Source organism: Prosopis cineraria, unplaced genomic scaffold, assembly GCF_029017545.1.
Source record: "Prosopis cineraria cultivar Desert tree isolate PC_DT_omini unplaced genomic scaffold, ASM2901754v1 PC8, whole genome shotgun sequence".
Classification (NCBI taxonomy): Eukaryota; Viridiplantae; Streptophyta; class Magnoliopsida; order Fabales; family Fabaceae; genus Prosopis; species Prosopis cineraria.
Genome location: NW_026555339.1, coordinates 15629634 through 15648855, shown reverse-complemented (window position 1 = coordinate 15648855; position 19222 = coordinate 15629634). Strand labels below are relative to the sequence as shown.

Genomic DNA, 19222 nt, shown 5'->3' with positions numbered 1-19222 from the left:
TTATATTGCAAAATAACCACTCAACCCCTATTTTCACAAAATACCAAGGGGGAGGAAAACATTGCACAAAACCGCCAATTTCATTCTAAATCTTTCAAAATACATATATTTTTACTTGCACAAGTATTTTGGCCCTATCCACGGGTTTATAACTAAAACTCACTAACCCATAGCACAAAATACACCATTTGCACAAAATAATGCAAGTACTATAAAAACATTAGTATGTGATCCTAATTGGCAATTATATTACCAAATACACATGGAACAACTAAAAAGAGGCATATAGAGGATTACTTCACAATCTTAGGCCTCTGTATGTTTTTCCTGACTCGGATTCGATGAGCAAGGTCCTACAAATATTAAGAATTGAGGGGTGAGTACAACCATTTAGTAACCAAGTTTTACCTAACCTATATAGTTGTATATCAATTGTAAATAGATTTAATTAGGCAAATACACAAATACCACATATAAACATTTGGCCATAGTTCACAAAACTAGCAACCATGTGATCGGGCCCACAACACACAATATCATAATATTTCACAAGGCACAACACGGGGTTGTAATAATAACAACCATGCACCCCTAACATATGTCAGACCATAAAACTAACAACCATATAGCCAGTCTTATATGCATGATCATATGCCACCCTTATACCCTCTTGTTACCTCTAACACAAAACCGGTAGCTATCACGCAGCTACGTCCTTCACGGATTAACCCAACCTTCCACTTATGAGGAGCTACCAGGCCAGGGTTAACTCACTCATTTATGTAATCTAGTTTCCCCCAATGCTAACAACTATGGGGTGTTGTACCTCTAATCTAGCCTCTTCATGAACCGGTGGAGACTAGCTAGGTTCGAGTTCCTTGTAAAATAAGTGGGACAGTCCTGAATCAACCATGGGACAAGGGCTACCTCCCGATTCCAACGGTTAGTGCGAAGGCCAATTTTCGATTCCAATGGTCACTGCCAATACCACGTGGATCTAAATCAATCTACTCCTCTCCTTAGGAAAACTCCCACCAATGATCATGCTCTGCACATTTTTCACATTGTATATATTTCAAGGATTCATTCATGACAAATATTCCAACATACTCACTGATATACTCCACATCATCAACACATTACACCACACAATTATTTGCTTTCACATCAACATGCCACAACTAAATTTATAAATCACAAGTAGGTGGCATAATCAAGGTTTTTTTTTTAAACCATTTCGCAAGTCAAACACATTACCAATATGCATCATAAATTTAAATCATAAATTACATTTTACAAACACAATTAATATTCAACTATAAAGATTAAATTTCCTCCAGTTGCCTGAACCTTTGAGAAATCAAAGGTTTACCGCTCACAATAACAACTTCCAAAGCTTCAACAAGCTCAAATGGTGCCAAATGATTCACGCTACAATCATAAGCAAGAATATTATCACAATCCCACTCTTAGGGAATTATCAACATTGATTCCACTTTTTCTCTATTCTATCCATCCCATAAATCTCTACCCATTCATATCCAATGGATTCATTAGATTTCATTAGTACACATTATCATTAATAACACTTCAAACCGTTATTAATGGACATAAACCTCTCTTAACTACCACATTTATGTGGATTTTCGGGTATTAATGGCTCTACCCAACAAACGCTTAATAAAACCATCAATGTAGGGTTTATCTATTACAAACCACTCCCATTACACTCATTTTAACTAATGAAATTAGACCCATACCCCTGTGAACCGAATTTCAACCTTTCAACTCAAACCCAACCATAAATCATCGTAAATGAGGGAGAGAGGAAGAATAAGGCTTAGATTACTTACCTTGGGTATTTGAAAGTTTCAATCTATCACCAATATGCTCCAATAATAAGCCCTAGTAGAGCCAAAGTCGAGCTCCTTTATTTTTCTCTTCCTCTTTCTGTTTTTCTCGCGCTAATATGAATCTGATATATCATATTTTTGGCCGTGCGTTGCGGAGCACATTGCCGTCTGCCATAGCGCGTGCCACAAAGGAGGCCATTGCATTCAAATCTGCCTCTGCACCGCGGCAGACTGACCACGCATCGTGACTTGTGGCACCAAAAATAAATCTTCACTTTTTCTTCCTCTTTCCTCATCCGAGTGGCCCACCATAGATCCGTATCCACTTCTAGGGCTAAAATTGCCACAATAATTGCACCAATTGAACCCCTCTGGCCGCACACCTTATTAATTCACTTATCACCCTCATTAGGTTAATAAATCAAGATTAAATTTTCCCAAATGTTACACATAGCGGCTAGTTGTTGATTTCCTATTAGAAATAAGCAGTAAGAGTCACCTTCCAAACATGCCTCTTCCCACCATATCTCTATTAAAAAAGAAGGGATGCAACAGCTAAGTCACGCATTATTTATAGTGATTGATTATAAAGTTGATAAAGAAACATTGGTCAACATGAAGAGCAATGACTTGGGGTTGAATCTCTCAAAAGCATGAAGACGAGGGATACTAATAGCTTTTTTTTTATTATACAACAGTTTACAATCACAGAAAACTAAAAATGAAATTAATATCTTGATCATAAAATGTTCAACTTTCATTCCACAATAATGTAAATGTCTTAATGATATCTTATTACCTAATTCAAACAATAAATTGTAAAGTTGATGCAAATGGGAAATAGATGTCTGAAGTATTTGTTAGATGTAAAGAAAATACCTGCTTAAACGACATTAAGATGCTCCTCATAGAAAGCTATGAGTCACTTCATCATTCTCAGTTCTTCATCATTATCCTCTACCTTCTTTCAACTTCTCAAATTCAAAAAGCCCAAATCCCTAGTTCATAAACATAACTAAAGTCCTTGAGGAGCTAGCAGACTAATAACCATAAATAAATATGTAAAGAAAAGGTAGATAGAGGGCTGAGATGCAAGGAAATCACACTAACCAATCGCAGTAAAGACTGTGCACGATGGAGTCATTGTGATGATTGTGCCAGGGCTAATGGCAAGCCACTCCAAAAAGGCATCGATCTTACCATTGTCATACACCTTCAATTTAGATCAAAATCTAAGTTTATTGGTGGAAAAAGACAACAAAAGAAAAAAGTGAGCAAAATCTTACCATTGTTATAATTAAAGATTCCTCAATAAGTGACTGATGTATATTTGTGGCTAAACATAATAGGAACATAGGAAGAATCATATATAATCAAAAACTCAAAAGTAGCAACATGTTACCAAAATTATACAAAACTCACTTCTAGTCTAATCTATGAACCAAAGAACCATTCGAGAATAGGATAAGCCATTCCCTAAATGCTGTTTAAACATCAATAAGATAATTACTGGTAAGAGATCTCAATAAACAAAATAAACAAGCAATTTTGTTACCTTCAAATCAAGTATCAATTAATGCATGGGTCATTTGTCAAGAAGGCCAAATATATGATGGTAACAAATTACAAGGCAATTTTCAATTCTAAGTTCAAGAATCTAAAATAGTGATAATTTTTCACATTTGTATAGATCAAAACTTTCCCATATATGCATTTCAAGTTTTAAGATCCAAAATAGTCAATTTAGCCATATTTGAACAAGTCACAATTTTCCCACATAAATTCCAGGTTTAAAAATCCAAAAGGGTCATAAGTTTCCACATTTATATAGGTCACAATTTTCCCACACTTTTAATCCAAGTTAAAGTATCCAAATCAGTCAAAACATTCACACATTTGCATATGAGCCGTCAAGCAACACAAGCAGCAATAGGGCATTTTCCACAAGAACATTCAAAATAAGTATAATGATGCAGGGTCATTTATCTAGAAAGCCAAATATACAATTGTACCAAATCACAAAGTAGCTTTCTATTCTAAGTTTAAGAACCCAAAACCATTACAATTTTCCACATTAGCAACGGTCATAACTTCCCATTTCGTATTCAAAGATCATGAATCCAAAATGGTCAAAATTTTGCCCATTTGTTTTCCAAGTTTGAGGATCCTAAACGATCAAAAAATTCTCACATTTGTAATCCATATTAAAGGATCAAAAACAATAAAAACATTTCTATTCTAAGAGCCTTCAACATATAAGTTAAATGATCTAAAATAGTCAAAACATTCCAACATTTGTAACTAAATTTAAAGGATCCAAAACAATCTGAATATTGTCACATTTGTGATCCAAGTTAAAGGATCCAAAACGGTCAGAACATGCTCACATTTGTATAAGAGCTATCAAAATAAACAACACATCATACAGTAGGTATCAAGCTTTGTAAGTGCGCATACAAGAGAAATTTGCCAAATATGTGTATGTACAAGTGCTACAAGCAACACAGATATGACAAGTAGCCAACTTAAATTCATTTTGTCCTAAGTTAACTAATTCAAAATGGTCAGAACATTCTCAATATAGGAGCAATCAAAATCTAGGTTGAAGGATCCCAAATAGTCAAAACATTCTCACATTTGCAATCGAATTTAAAAGATCCAAAATAGTCAAAAAAATTTCACATTTGTGATCTAAGTTAAAGGATTTAAAACAATCAGAACATTCCCACATTTGTATACCACATTTGCAATATAAGTTATAGGACCTAAAACAGTTAAAACATTCTCACCTTTGTTATTGACTTTAAAAGATCCAAAATGGTCTGAATATTTACACATTTGTGATCCAAATTAAAGAATCCAAGATGATCAAAACAATTCCACATTTGTAATCGAATTTAATGAATCCAAAACAGTCCAAAGATTCCCACATTTGTTACATAAGTTAAATTATCCAAAATGATCAAAGCAATCTCACATTTGTGATCTAAGTTAAATGATCCAAAATGATCAGAATATTTTCACATTGCATATCACATATGTGATTCCAATTATAGGAGCCAAAATGATCAGAACATTCCCACATTTGTAATCAAATTTAAATTATTCAAAATTGTTCGAATAGTCTCGCAATTGTGATCCAAGTTAAAAGATCCAAAAGGGTCAAAACATTCCCTTATTTGTAATTGAATTTAAATTATCCAAAACGGTCCGAATATTCCCACATTTAAGATCAAATTTAAAGGATCCAACACGATCAAAACATTCCCACATTTGTATATCCCGTTTGTAATCCAAGTTAAAGGTTCCAAAATGTTCAAAACATTCTTGAATTTGATATCGAATTTAAATGATCCAAAATGATCCGAATATTCCCACAATTGTGATCCAAGGTAAAGGATTCGAAATGGTCAAAAGATTTCCATATTCGCAATTGAATTTAAAGGATCAAAAAAAGTGCAAATATTGTCACATTTGTGATCCCAGTTAAAGGATCCAAATTGATCAAAACATTTCATAATTTGTATATCATATTTGTGAGCCAAGTTAAAAATTTCAAAATGATTAAAACATTCCCACATTTGTAATCAAATTTAAAAAATCCAAAATAGTTCGAATATTCCCACATTTGTCATCTCAATTAAAGGATCCAAAACAATGCCACATTTGTAATCAAATTTAATGGATCCAAAACGTTTCAAAGATTCCCACATTTGTGCTCTAAGTTAACTAATCCAAAACGGTCAGAACATTCACACACTTGTGATCTAAGTTAGATATTCCAAAACGGTCAAAACATTTCCACATTTGCATATTACATATGCAATTCAAGATATAAGAGCCAACACGATCAGAACATTCCCACATTTGAAATTGAATTTAATAGATCCAAAAGGGTCTAAAGATTCCCACATTTGTGATCAAAATTAAAAGATCCAAAACGGTCAGAAAATTTTCACATTTGTGTATCACACTTGTGATCCAAATTAGAAGATCCAAAAAGATCAAAACATTCTCACAGTTGTAATCAAATTTATATGATCCAAAATGATCCTGATATTCCCACAATTGTGATCCAAGTTAAAAGATCCAAAATGATTAGAAAATTCCCACATTTGTGTATCACACCTATAATCCAAGTTAAAGGATCCAAAAGGGTCAAAACATTCTCACATTTGTAATCAAGTTTATATGATCTAACACAATCAAAACATTGCCACATTTGTATATCACATTGGTGATCCAAGTTAAAGGATTCAAAATGTTCAAAACATTCCCGAATTTGATATCAAATTAAATGGTCCGAATACTCCCACAATTGTGATCCAAGTTAAAGGATTCGAAATGGTCAAAAGATTTTCATATTTGCAATCAAATTTAAAGGATCAAAAACAGTGCAAATATTGTCACATTTGCGATCCCAGTTAAAGGATCTAAATTGATCAAAACATTTCACAATTTGCATATCACATTTGTGAGTCGAGTTAAAAATTTCAAAATGACTAGAATATTCCCACATTTGTAATCAAATTTAAAAAATCTAAAACAGTTTGAATATTTCCATATTTGTGATCTCAATTAAAGGATCCAAAACAATGCCACATTTGTAATTGAATTTAATGGATCCAAAACGTTTCAAAGATTCCCACATTTGTGCTCTAAGTTAACTAATCCAAAACGGTCAAAACATTCTCACATTTGTAATCTAAGTTAGATAATCCAAAACAGCCAGAACATTCTCACATTTGCATACTACATATGTGATTCAAGATATAGGAGCCAAAACGGTCAGAAAATTCCCACATTTGTAATCAAATTTAATAGATCCAAAATAGTCCAAAGATTCCCACATTTGTGATCAAAGTTAAAGGATCCAAAACGGTCAAAAAATTTCCACATTTGTGTATCACACTCGTGATCTAAGTTAGAGGATCCAAAAGGGTCAAAACATTTTCACATTTATAATCAAATTTATATGATCCAAAATAGTCTAAATATTCCCACAATTGTGATCCAAGTTAAAGGATAAAAAACGATAACAAAATTCCCACATTTGTCTATGACACTTGTGATCTAAGTTAAAAGATCCAAAAGGATCAAAACATTCCCACATTTGTAATTAAATTTAAATTATCCAAAATAGTTCAAACATTCCCACATTTGAGATCAAAGTTAAAGGATCCAATGCGGTCAAAACACTACAACATTTGTATATCACATTTGTGATCAATGTTAAAGGATCAAAAATGTTCAAAACATTTCCAAATTTGATATCAAATTTAAATGATCCAAAACAATCCAAATATTCTCACAATTGTGATCCAAGTTAAAGGATTTAAAATGATCACAAGATTTCCACATTTGCAATCAAATTTAAAGGATCAAAAATAGTCCAAATATTCTCACATTTGTGAGTCGAGTTAAAATTTTAAACATAATTAGAACATTCCCACATTTGTAACCAAATTTAAAACATCCAAAATGATCTGAATTTAAACAATCTAAACATTCCCATAATTTTAACTGAATTCAATTACAAACATTCCCACATTTATGATCTTAGTTAAAGAATCCAAAGCAATCAAAACAATCCCACATCTATAATTGAATTTAATGGATTCAAAAAGTTCCAAAGATTCCCACATTTATGCTCTAAGTTAAATGATTCAAAACAGTCAGAACATTCCAACATTTGTAATCTAAGTTAAATAATCAAAAACGGTCCCACATTTGCATATTACATATGTGATTCAAGATATAGGAGCTAAAACGGTCACATTTGTAATCGAATTTAATAAATCCAAAACGGTCAGAACATTCCAACATTTGTGATCTAAGTTAAATAATAAAAAACGATCAAAGCATTCCCACATTTGCATATTACATATGTGTTCAAGATATAGGAGCTAAAACGATCAGAACATTTCCACATTTGTAATCAAATTTAATAGATCCAAAATAGTCTAAAGATTCCCACATTTGTGATCAAAGTAAAAGGATCCAAAACAGTTAGAAAAATTCCCACATTTGTGTATAACACTTGTAATCCAAGTTAAAGGATCCAAAAGGGTCAAAACATTCTCACATTTATAATTGAATTTAAATTATCCAAAATGATTTGAACATTCCCACTTTTGATATCAAAGTTAAAGGATCCAATATGGTCAAAACATTCCCACATTTTTTATCTAAGTTAAAGGATCCAAAATGTTCAAAAAATTTCCAAATTTGATGTCAAATTTAAATGATCCAAAATGGTGCAAATATTCCCACAATTTTGATCCAAGTTAAAGGATTCAAAATGGTCAGAAGATTTCCACATCTGTAATCAAATTAAAGGATAAAAGACAATCCAAATATTCTCACATTTGTGATCCTAGTTAAAGGATCCAAATTGATCAAAATATTTCACATTTTTTATATCATATTTGTGAGTAGAGTTAAAAATTTCAAAACAATTAGAAATTCCCACATTTGTGATCTCAATTAAAGGATCCAAAATGGTCAAAACAATCCCATATTTATAATCGAATTTAATGGATCCAAAACTATCTAAAAATTCCCACATTTGTGATCTAAAATAAATTATCCAAAACGGCCAAAACATTTTAACATTTGCATATTATATATGTGATTAAAGATATAGGAGCCAAAATGGTCAGAACATTCCCGCATTTGTAATCAAATTTAATCTATCAAAAACGGTCCAAAGATTCCCACATTGGTGATCAAAGTTAAAAGATCCAAAATAGTCAGAAAATTCCTACCTTTGTGTATCACACTTGTGATCCAAGTTAAAGGATCTGAAAGGGTTCAAATAGTCTCACAATTGTGATCCAAGTTAAAGGATCCAAAAGGGTCAAAACATTCCCTTGTTTGTAATTGAATTTATATGATCCAAAATGGTCCAACATTCCCGCATTTGAGATCAAGGTTAAAGGATCCAACACGGTCAAAGCATTCCCACATTTATTTATCACATTTGTGATCCAAGTTAAAAAATTCAAAATGTTCAAAACATTCTCGAATCTAATATCAAATTTAAATGATCCAAAACAATCCGAATATTCCCACAATTGTGATCCAAATTAAAGGATTCAAAATGGTCAAAAGATTTCCACATTTGCAGTCGAATGTAAAGGATCAAAAACAATCCAAATATTCTCACATTTGTGATCCTAATTAAAGGATCCAAATCAATCAAAACATTTCACAATTTGCATATCACATTTGTGAGTCGAGTTAAAAATTTCAAAACAATTAGAATATTTTCACATTTGTAATCGAATTTAAAAAATCCAAAACGATTCAAATACTCCCACATTTGTGATCTCAATTAACGGATTCAAAACAGTCAAAACAATCCCGCATTTGTAATCAAATTTAATGGATCCAAAAAGTTTCAAAGATTCCCGCATTTGTGCTCTAAGTTAAATGATCTAAAATGATCAAAACATTCCAACATTTGTGATCTAAGTTAAATAATCCAAAACTATCAAAACATTCCCACATTTGCATATTATACATGTGATTAAAGATGTAGGAGCCAAAATAGTCAGAACATTTTCACATTTGTAATCGAATTTAATAGATCCAAAATGGTCTAAAGATTCCCACATTTGTGATCAAAGTAAAAGGATCCAAAACAGTCAGAAAATTCCCACATTTGTGTATCACACTCATGATCCAAGTTAGAGGATCCAAAAGGGTCAAAACATTTAATCGAATTTAATAGATCCAAAACAGTCTGGATATTCCCACAATTGTGATCTAAGTTAAAGGATCCAAAATAGTCAGAAAATTTTCACATTTGTGTATCACACTTGTGATGCAAGTTAGAGGATCCAAAAGGGTCAAAACATTCCCACATTTGTAATCGAATTTATATGATCCAAAAGGGTCTAGATATTCCCACAATAGTGATCCAAGTTAAAGGATCCAAAACAGTCAAAAAATTCCCACATTTGTGTATCACACTTGTGATCCAAGTTAAAGGGTCAAAACATTCTCACATTTGCAATCAAATTTATATGATCCAAAATGTTCTGAATATTCCCACAATTATGATCCAAGTTAAAGGATCCAACACAGTCAAAACATTGCCACATTTGTATATCACATTTGTTATCCAAGTTAAAGGATCTAAAATGTTCAAAACATTCCTGAATTTAAATGATCCAAAACAGTCCGAATATTTCCATAATTGTGATCCAAGTTAAAGGATTCAAAATGGTCAAAAGATTCCCACATTTGCAATCGAATTTAAAGGATAAAAAATAGTGCAAATATTGTCACATTTGTGATCCTAGTTAAAGGATCCAAATTGATCAAAACATTTCACAATTTGCATATCACAATTATGAGTCGAGCTAAAAATTTCAAAACAATTAGAACATTCCACATTTGTAATCGAATTTAAAAAATCCAAAACAGTTCGAATATTCCCACATTTGTGATCTCAATTAAAGGATCCAAAATGTTACAAAGATTCCCACATTTGTGGTCTAAGTTAACTAATCCAAAATGGTTAGAACATTCCAACATTTGTGATCTAAGTTAACTAATCCAAAATGGTCAAAACATTCCCACATTTGCATATTACATATGTGATTCAAGATATAAGAGCTAAAACGATCAAAACATTCCCACATTTGTAATCAAATTTAATAGATCCAAAAGGGTCCAAAGATTCCCACATTTGTGATCAAAGTAAAAGGATCCAAAACAGTTAGAAAATTCTCACATTTGTGTATTACACTTGTGATCTAAATTAAAGGATCCAAAAGGGTCAAAATATTCCCACATTTGAAATCAAATTTAGTATATCCAAAACAGTCCGGTTATTCCCACAATTGTAATCCAAGTTAAAGGATCCAAAATGGTTAGAAAATTCCCACATATGTGTATCACACTTGTGATCCAAGTTAGAGGATCCGAAAGGGTCAAAACATTCCCAAATTTGTAATCAAATTTATATAATCCAAAATGGTTCAGATACTCCCACAATTGTGATCCAAGTTAAAGGATCCAAAACAATCAAAAAATTTCCACGTTTGTGCATCATACTTGTGATCCAAGTTAAAGGATCCAAAAGGGTAAAAACATTCCCATTTTTTAAATTGAATTTATATGATCCAAAATGGTCCAAATATCCCCACAATTGTTATCCAAGTTAAAGGATCCAACACGGTCAAAATTTTCCCACATTTGTATATCACATTTGTGATCCAAGTTAAAGGATCCAAAATGTTCAAAATATTCCCGAATTTGATATCGAATTTAAATATTCCAAAACGGTTTGTATATTCCCACAATTGTGATCCAAGTTAAAAAATTTAAAATGGTCAAAACATTTGTAATCGAAATTAAACAATGCAAAACGGTAATATTCTCACATTTGTAATTCAAGTTAAAAGATCCAAAATAGTCAAAGCATTCCCATACGTAAATAGAAGTCATCAAAATAAGCAACACATGATGCAATGGGCATCAAGCTTTATGAATGGGCATACTTGAGAAAATTGTCAAAGTAGGATATATGTATACATATGTACAAGGGCTATAGGCAGCAAAGACACAAAAAGTCTAAGCTAAAGCGCGAAAGTAAGCCACTATATTTGTATTTATGCACCTTTTAATTAGGCATCAAATATACAAACATCACTGAGCCTTGTAGAAGTGCATTACAGATGCAAGTTCAAATAAAATGGTAAGGACATTTTCCCCAAAAAAAAAAAGAATCCTGTCCTTTCTCATATTTGGCACATATGATACTTCAAAAAATATCAGGACATGAAGGTAAAAAATAATAATAATAAGGCAGCTTAACAAGTCAAATTTAAGCCTGGTAATTAATTCCACTTTTCACTCAAAGACGTATCGCATGATGCAAGAGTCATTTCTCTAGAAAACAAAAAATAAGATCGTAGAAAATCACAAGACAATTTTCCATTCAAAGTTCAAGAACCCAGAATGAATACGATTTTACCATATTGGTATAGGTCACAATTTTCCCACATTTGTGCTGTTGAAGGGTCTAAAAAACTGTCAATTTTCCTAGGTTTGCATAGGTCATAATTTTTTAACATTTGTATTCCAAATTCAAGGATTCAAAACAGTCATAATTTGATAATTTTAAACAATCGTATCTATAAAATTTCACCATAAAGAAATAAACAATTTCATATAAATTTTCCCATTGAGTCGTGTCTTTTTCCCCCCTGACTATGACACTTTCTCTGTGAATCGTGCATTCATGTATAATCCAAGAGATAAACTCTCCAAATCATAACCTGCAAGCAACTTGACAGAGATATGATTTGATATACATTGACACTGATGCCCATTTATGCCCCTGATCTTATTGGTAAAAGGTGCATAAAACCCATTATCATACCAATTTATTAATTATTGTAAATGCAGATGAAGGGTCATTATTGGAATCTAATCAATCAACCAAGTATTGTGAATTATTAGTAAACTACGACCGTTTCTCCTCTGTTTCGTTTAGAGGAGAGCACAAAACACAATGCTGTCTGATAATCAAATCATCTCTAGACTACCAAAATTGTAGAGACCCACAAGAAGTAACAAGAAAGAATAGCGTACCAGAATTTAGTGCACACGCTAACATCAGCAAATGCAGATCGTGCATTCTTCTATATCATTAATAAAACAAGGACAGTTAGTTGTAAGAAGATTCGGACAGATTAAACAACGAGGAGGAGAGAGATGAAGGGGGCGAAGAACGTGGGCAGGAAGAGTTCTGCGACGACTTCCTCGAAGACAACGCGTAACTGAACTCCGCATCGTCATGGCGCAAAGGATTAGACGGTGGCGGCTTCTGGGTGGAGGGGGAAGCAAACTAGGGGTTTGGGTTTTAGTTCAGGAGAGCTCGTGAGATCTACGCAGCTAATAAATATTAATTATTAATTATAAATTAGAATATGGGGTTCGGTTTTAATTCAGGAGAGGAGAGCTCGTGCTATTTACGCGACTAATAAATCTAAATTATAAATTAGAATATAATATTGTATAATATAATATATATAATTTTATTTATTTAATGCAAATTTTATTTACTTTATTTCTCTTTTCATTTAATATTTATTATTATATTTCATTACTTAAATTAAAATAATAACAAATATTTATAATACTTGAATTTTAATAAATGAAAAAAATTTACACAAAAAATTATAATTTCGTTTTCCAGATATTATTCATTAATTTTCAATTCAACAATAATTTAAATTTAAATTTTAAATTTTAAAATTATAATGTTACAAGTATTATATACTCATTACATAAAATACAAATTATAATGTTTTTAAATTTAAAATAATAATATAAATTATAATTTTAAAATATAAATATAAATACTATTCTAATATCACGTTTTCTCATAAAAATTTGATAGTGAATATGGAACAACCTATACTAAAATAATACTCCATTACTAGTTTATACTCTCTCCATTAAAAAATATAAGATATTTTTTAAAAAGTTAGATTTTAAAAATGTAAGGCATTTTTAGTCTTTTGAGATGTAATTATTGCCCTTTTTCAAAACTACCCTTATTGATAAATGACTTTATATTTATTGTAAAATGTTTCATATAGGTAAATATGAAAAGATAGGATTAGTTAGAAAGTAGGTAACTATGAGGGTGAGATTCGATTAAAAATACCTTATATTTTTTAATAAAGAAAGTAAAATTTTTTTAAAATTACATATATTAATAAATTTTATTCAATGTGATTTATAATGTTTTTTTAAAAGCATAAATTCAATTTTTTTAAAAATAGACTTTATTTAGTATAATTTTATCTGTGAAAAACTAAATGAAGAGAAAAAAATATAATAAAGAGAATAGTGTTATATGAGAAGAAGTATAATTAATGAAATTATTTTCTGTAAAATTGTTTTATATTTTGAAACACTAGACCACCACAAAAAATGCATTGAATATATATATATATATATATATTATATATAATATATATTGTGGTACGCACCAAGAATCTAAACACCACAATTAAACAAATAATCAAGGCAGGCAGCGATTTCAAAGATTGAGATTTTTGACATTTTGTCTAAATCAGGCAACGGTGGGCTGCGGAAGAAGCAGAGTTGGGGTTTGGTTTTATCATTCAGGAGCGTCATTGTGAAATTCACGCTACTAATAAATGTTATTAAAATATAATATAATGTTAATTATTTAATAAGAATGAAAATTGTAATTACTTGTTATGGATATTATTAATTAATCACCAGTTTAACAATAATTCCAATTCTAATTTAAATATTCAATTTTAAAATTATAATGATGTTACAATTATTATATATTCACTGCAAAATACAAATTATAATGTTTTTTAAATTCAAAATAAATAATATAAATCATAATTTTAAAATATAAACACATATTATAAAATCACGTTTTCCTACAAAAAATTGAATAGCAAATATGGAACATATGTAAAAAAATACTCCTCCACTCTTAATTTATAGGATTTTTTTTTTGTAAAATTACGCATATTAATAAATTTTATTGGATCTGATTTACAATCATATTTTTTAAAAACATAAATTTAGATTTTCAAAAATAGACTTTATTTATTATAACTTGACCTGCAAAAAATTAAAAAAATTAAAAATATAATAAAAAGGATAGGCTTATATTAGAAGAAGTATAATGAAAATACAATTTTCTGTAAAAATGTTTTATATTTTAAAACACCGAGCCACCACAAAAAAGTCCAGTGAATTGGAACAAGAAAGTATACATTGTATAAATCACAGTTTTATATCCATACAGTAATTTTAGGGATCCACAATATCGCAAGTATTAAATCTTGTATTAAAATTTTCTAATTAAATTATTTTCTAGAATATTCTCTTTAAAATTTCCTTTTAGGACTCTCTATGAATGATACTAAATTACTGTATACATTAATGTGTTAGTCAATAGATTGTGAGTGGTACTAAATCACCGTAAGTTTTAACACTACTTAATTTTTGTATTTTTTGCCCAAAGGCATTTTCTAAGAACAAGACTTTTTATATAAACATAACAATAATTATGGTGACAAAGGTTATATCAAAATAATATTATTTTCATACAAATAAAGTAAATTAGAAAAATCTTAAATGATAATAAACTACATGGACTTTGATTTTTAACATAAAGTACATAAGTCCTAAACTTTATTCCTAATTCAAGTCGTCTTATGTAAATAAATAATTCATTTTTATTTATTTATTCATTTTATTTTTGCATGTGATTATGAACGGCATAATAAGATATTATTAAAAGGTCAATACAATTTTACATAATTAATGTAGGGTAACTATTCTTATGAACATGTATTGTGAAATGCGTAATATTTTTTCACGTACAACTGAATTTCAAATCCTTACTTGCAGGCTATTCTTTTTCATTATATATTTTTTCAAGATTTTTCTAAAAAAACTTTGGTGATGACCTCTTATTTTTCTACATTTATCTATTTCTTTCTTCAAGTAAATTACGATTCGGGCACGCATATTTTTAAAATTATTTTTTTTTACTCTTAAATAAAGAATAGAAAAACAATACATTTTTGTCATATTATTTGATTCAAAATAAAAAACCTTGAAAAATATTTTTTTCACCGAGTAACTTAATTTTAAAATAAAATTCACCTTTCATTTATTCTGATAGAAATGACATATATATTAATCTAAGGGTGTTGTTATAATTATAACATTTATATATTTTCCTTCTTCTCTTTATTCTTCTATCCTTTCAAACATAAGAAGTGATAATTTTATCTCTTTATTTTTCTGTTCTCTCATCTAATTCTTTTTCCTTTCAACTTTTTTATCTATCCAAACAAAACAAATAAGAGTATAATATTCCAAAAAAAATTAAAAATTTTGCGTGATTTAAAATTTTATTACATTTATTTTTCAAACATTTCTGATATGAAACATTTGTAAAAAAATTACAAATAATCAAAATCAATACCTTTTTTAGTAATTTTACATCTATAAATACTTTTCATTTTGTATGTTTCAAATAACTTTTAATTTATTAAATTGATTTTTGAAAAATATATCCAAATACAAGTTTTGTTAGAATAACTTATTTTTATAAAATTAATTTTTATCAAATTGTTATGAATATTAGGATATTATGTGAATATCCATTATCTCAGATTCTCCAATATCTTTCGGTTACTATAATATCTTTCAATTATTATTATCTTGTATATTTTATTCACTTTAATTGATATATTTGCGCCTATCAATAGAAGGCACATCAATTGTATTCAAAACACTGAAATAAAAAATCTCCCTATTATGTTATTCTCTCAATATAGTATTGTCTTTTTCTCTTCTATTCTCAATCTCTATTTCACAACACATTATCAATGAGATTGTTTTTCTTCTACCATCACTAGGTATGTATTTTTTTTTTCTTCTTAAATTTACTGTCATCTATTCTATGAGTGCATTAGAGATTTATGCTCATACCTATGAACATCTCTAATATAAATGGAGGCACACTATCTTGAAAATGAGCCAATCTCTATGACATATTTACTTATTATTTGCTTATTGAATTTATTTATTCAGTTATTTTCTTCTTTTAATTAAAATTGTGCATTATATGTCACATTTAGAAGTACGGGCACAATTTTAAATTTTAAAAATTGTGGATCTGGAAGTTACCCACACATAACATAGAGTGGATCATGAAGATATCCACAAAATTTAAAGTGAATCTTAAAATTATCCACGTCATATAATGTATATCCTAAAGATATTTGCATTTAAGTATTTATTTATTTATTTACTTATTCATTCTGTATTTAATTTCTTATTTCTTTTTTCTATAATTCATTTGGTTTCTATATATATAACTTTTAAGAAAAGTGGATCCTGAAGTTATCTACATATAAAATGGATCTTAAAATTATCCATATAAAAAATATAAAGTGGATCTTGGAGATATCCACAAAATCTAAAGTTGATCTAGAAGCTATCCACAATATAAAGTAGATCCTGAAGACATCTACATTTAAATATTTATTTATTCATTTATATATCCACAGTATAAAGTAGATCCTGAAAACATCTATAAAGTAAATCCTGAAGACATCTACATTTACATTCAGAGCTAATATCATGTCTCTTAGCTGCTAAACAAAATAATGAGTTATTAATGAAAAACTATAAGTCACGTCTAGTTGGCACTGCTCCATTCCCTGAAGTGAATGCAGTAACACATGACCACCGTATTCACGTGCAACCATGTGATCAAGGTTTTACTAGTGGCCTCAGTCGCGGTCGCGATCATGGTTGTGGTAGTGGTCATAGATGTGGACATGAGCAAGGTCAAAAGGGTGGAGATAAAATTAAAATCTCTTGAAAAATGAAAAGTTTTTGGACCTGTAGTCCACACACCTAAAGATGTGAAACTTGTTGGGTATAAATGAGTCTTTGTACGAAAGTGAATTAGAATTTATTTTCACTAAAGATATTTTAGTAACCCTTTATAGTCACATTAAGATTGGTACTTAAAATTTATTTTCACTAATTATTTTCAAGAGATTGTGAAATTTTAGTGTTTTCAAATATACTTGATTTTGACTAGAGAAAGCTTTTTCAAGTGAATTAGAATCTTAGACTAACACTTATTTTTATTAAAAATCTATTTGAGAGGAATTAATTTAATTTTTATGAAATACAAAGGGGAGAGATAATCCTAAATCCTCATTGCTAAAAGTCAAGGTTTCAACAACTTTTAACTGTTTTAAAACAATTTTAATCCAATTTTCATTATTTTCACACAAACATATATAATCTTAGTTTTGCTCAACATATCTTAAAGTTTAATAGTAAATTTTAATCCTCATTTGTCTAAATTCTCGTGGAAATGATAACTCTAGAATATTTTATACTTGTGACGACCTGTACGCTTGCAATAATGCTTGATGGTGAACACTTGTCCCTACCAACTACATTACAACTTATAGTGGGGGGTAAAAAGCAAATTTTGGGACTTGGATTCTATCATTTTATGAGCAAATAATCTGGTTTGAACTGGTTTTATTTTTCCAATCAATCTGAATGGTTTACATCTATTCGTCAATTATAACAGATGCAAAGGCCCCAAAAAGACATCGTACGTCATGAAATTTTTATTAAGGTTAATTTTTTAATTAATGATATGAGAGGATTGTCTTTTATAATTTACTCCATAAAATTAAATTTGATATAACTCATTCTCTTCAATTTCTTGATCTTTGTACTTTATGACTCAATTACAACCAGTCTTTCAAGAACTAAATATTTTCTAAAATTGTAGGGATTGATTTATTAAATGACTCATACTTTGAAAAAGCAAAAGTGGAACACGTCAAATTCGCACAAGTTAAAGTTTGACATCTAAATCATAAACAAGTAAAAATTACAACTAAAGTTTTTGGAAATATAAAATCATTGTTAAAAACATTTTCAAATATCATTTTTCCCTCACTGATTTATTAAACCCTTGCCGCACAATTTTTTCAGGGAGCGGTAAAGATAAAAAGAATGAAATATAAACCCTTTGATCAATTCGATCGAATGTAATTTTAATTCAATGGTGTGCTAATTCAAATGAAAAAACCAACAAGCTAACCAAAGTTGCTTATATGTGGCAAATGTGCTAATTAACATGGAAAACAATTTTGATTGGCCTCAAACTAAACTTCATTACATTCACCTTCAAAAAAAAGTAGTGATAACAAATCGCTTAGATTACATAGAAAAATATTCAGACACTGATATTATTGTGGCTACAACACTTAACTGCCATGATACAACAAGTCAAACAAAGAATTAAAAAGCAAGGATGACAAAGAAACCATAACAACATTCAAAGCCTAAATCGATCTCTAGCTCCTTCATTCTTCAATCTGCATGGGCCCTCATTCTTGTCCTTTTTGCTTGTTTCACAGGTTGACTTCAAAATATCCCATCATGATTCCAAATACCATTCCACATCCATATCCCAAGGCTACTGGTTTCCATTCAAATCCAAATTTCTCATTAGATTCAAAAGTTGATGAAGATCCATCCGTATAGCAAGCTTTTGACAAGGAACACCACAAAATCCTACATTTCCCTCATATGAATCACTTTGGAATGTATCAAATAGTTTACCTCTTGGTATGTTCCCCTCAAGCTAATTTTGTGAAAGGTTCAAAACAGCAAGAAAGTTGAGATTTGTCAATTCTTGAGGAATCTCACCCACAAGCTTGTTACATGATAGATCTAACTATTCTAAACTTGTCAAATTCCCCATTGATTTTGGAATAGAATGAGTGATTCTATTG

General features: G+C 29.9%; 1 long non-coding RNA gene across 10 annotated transcripts; it reads right to left on the bottom strand.

Moving 5' to 3' along the window:
* Nucleotides 1-12449, bottom strand: LOC129317983 (uncharacterized). Of its 10 annotated transcripts, XR_008595135.1 has the most exons (5): nt 2964-12445; nt 2733-2851; nt 1854-2187; nt 827-1048; nt 1-353 (listed from the first exon to the last, which is right to left on the bottom strand). It is a non-coding gene; the product is annotated as an uncharacterized LOC129317983 (long non-coding RNA). The 10 variants fall into 10 exon arrangements; XR_008595131.1 differs by lacking the exon at nt 827-1048 and having other exon boundaries at nt 2964-12439; XR_008595133.1 differs by lacking the exon at nt 1-353 and having other exon boundaries at nt 361-1048; nt 1854-2325; nt 2964-12449.
* Nucleotides 12450-19222: the final 6773 nt, after the last annotated feature.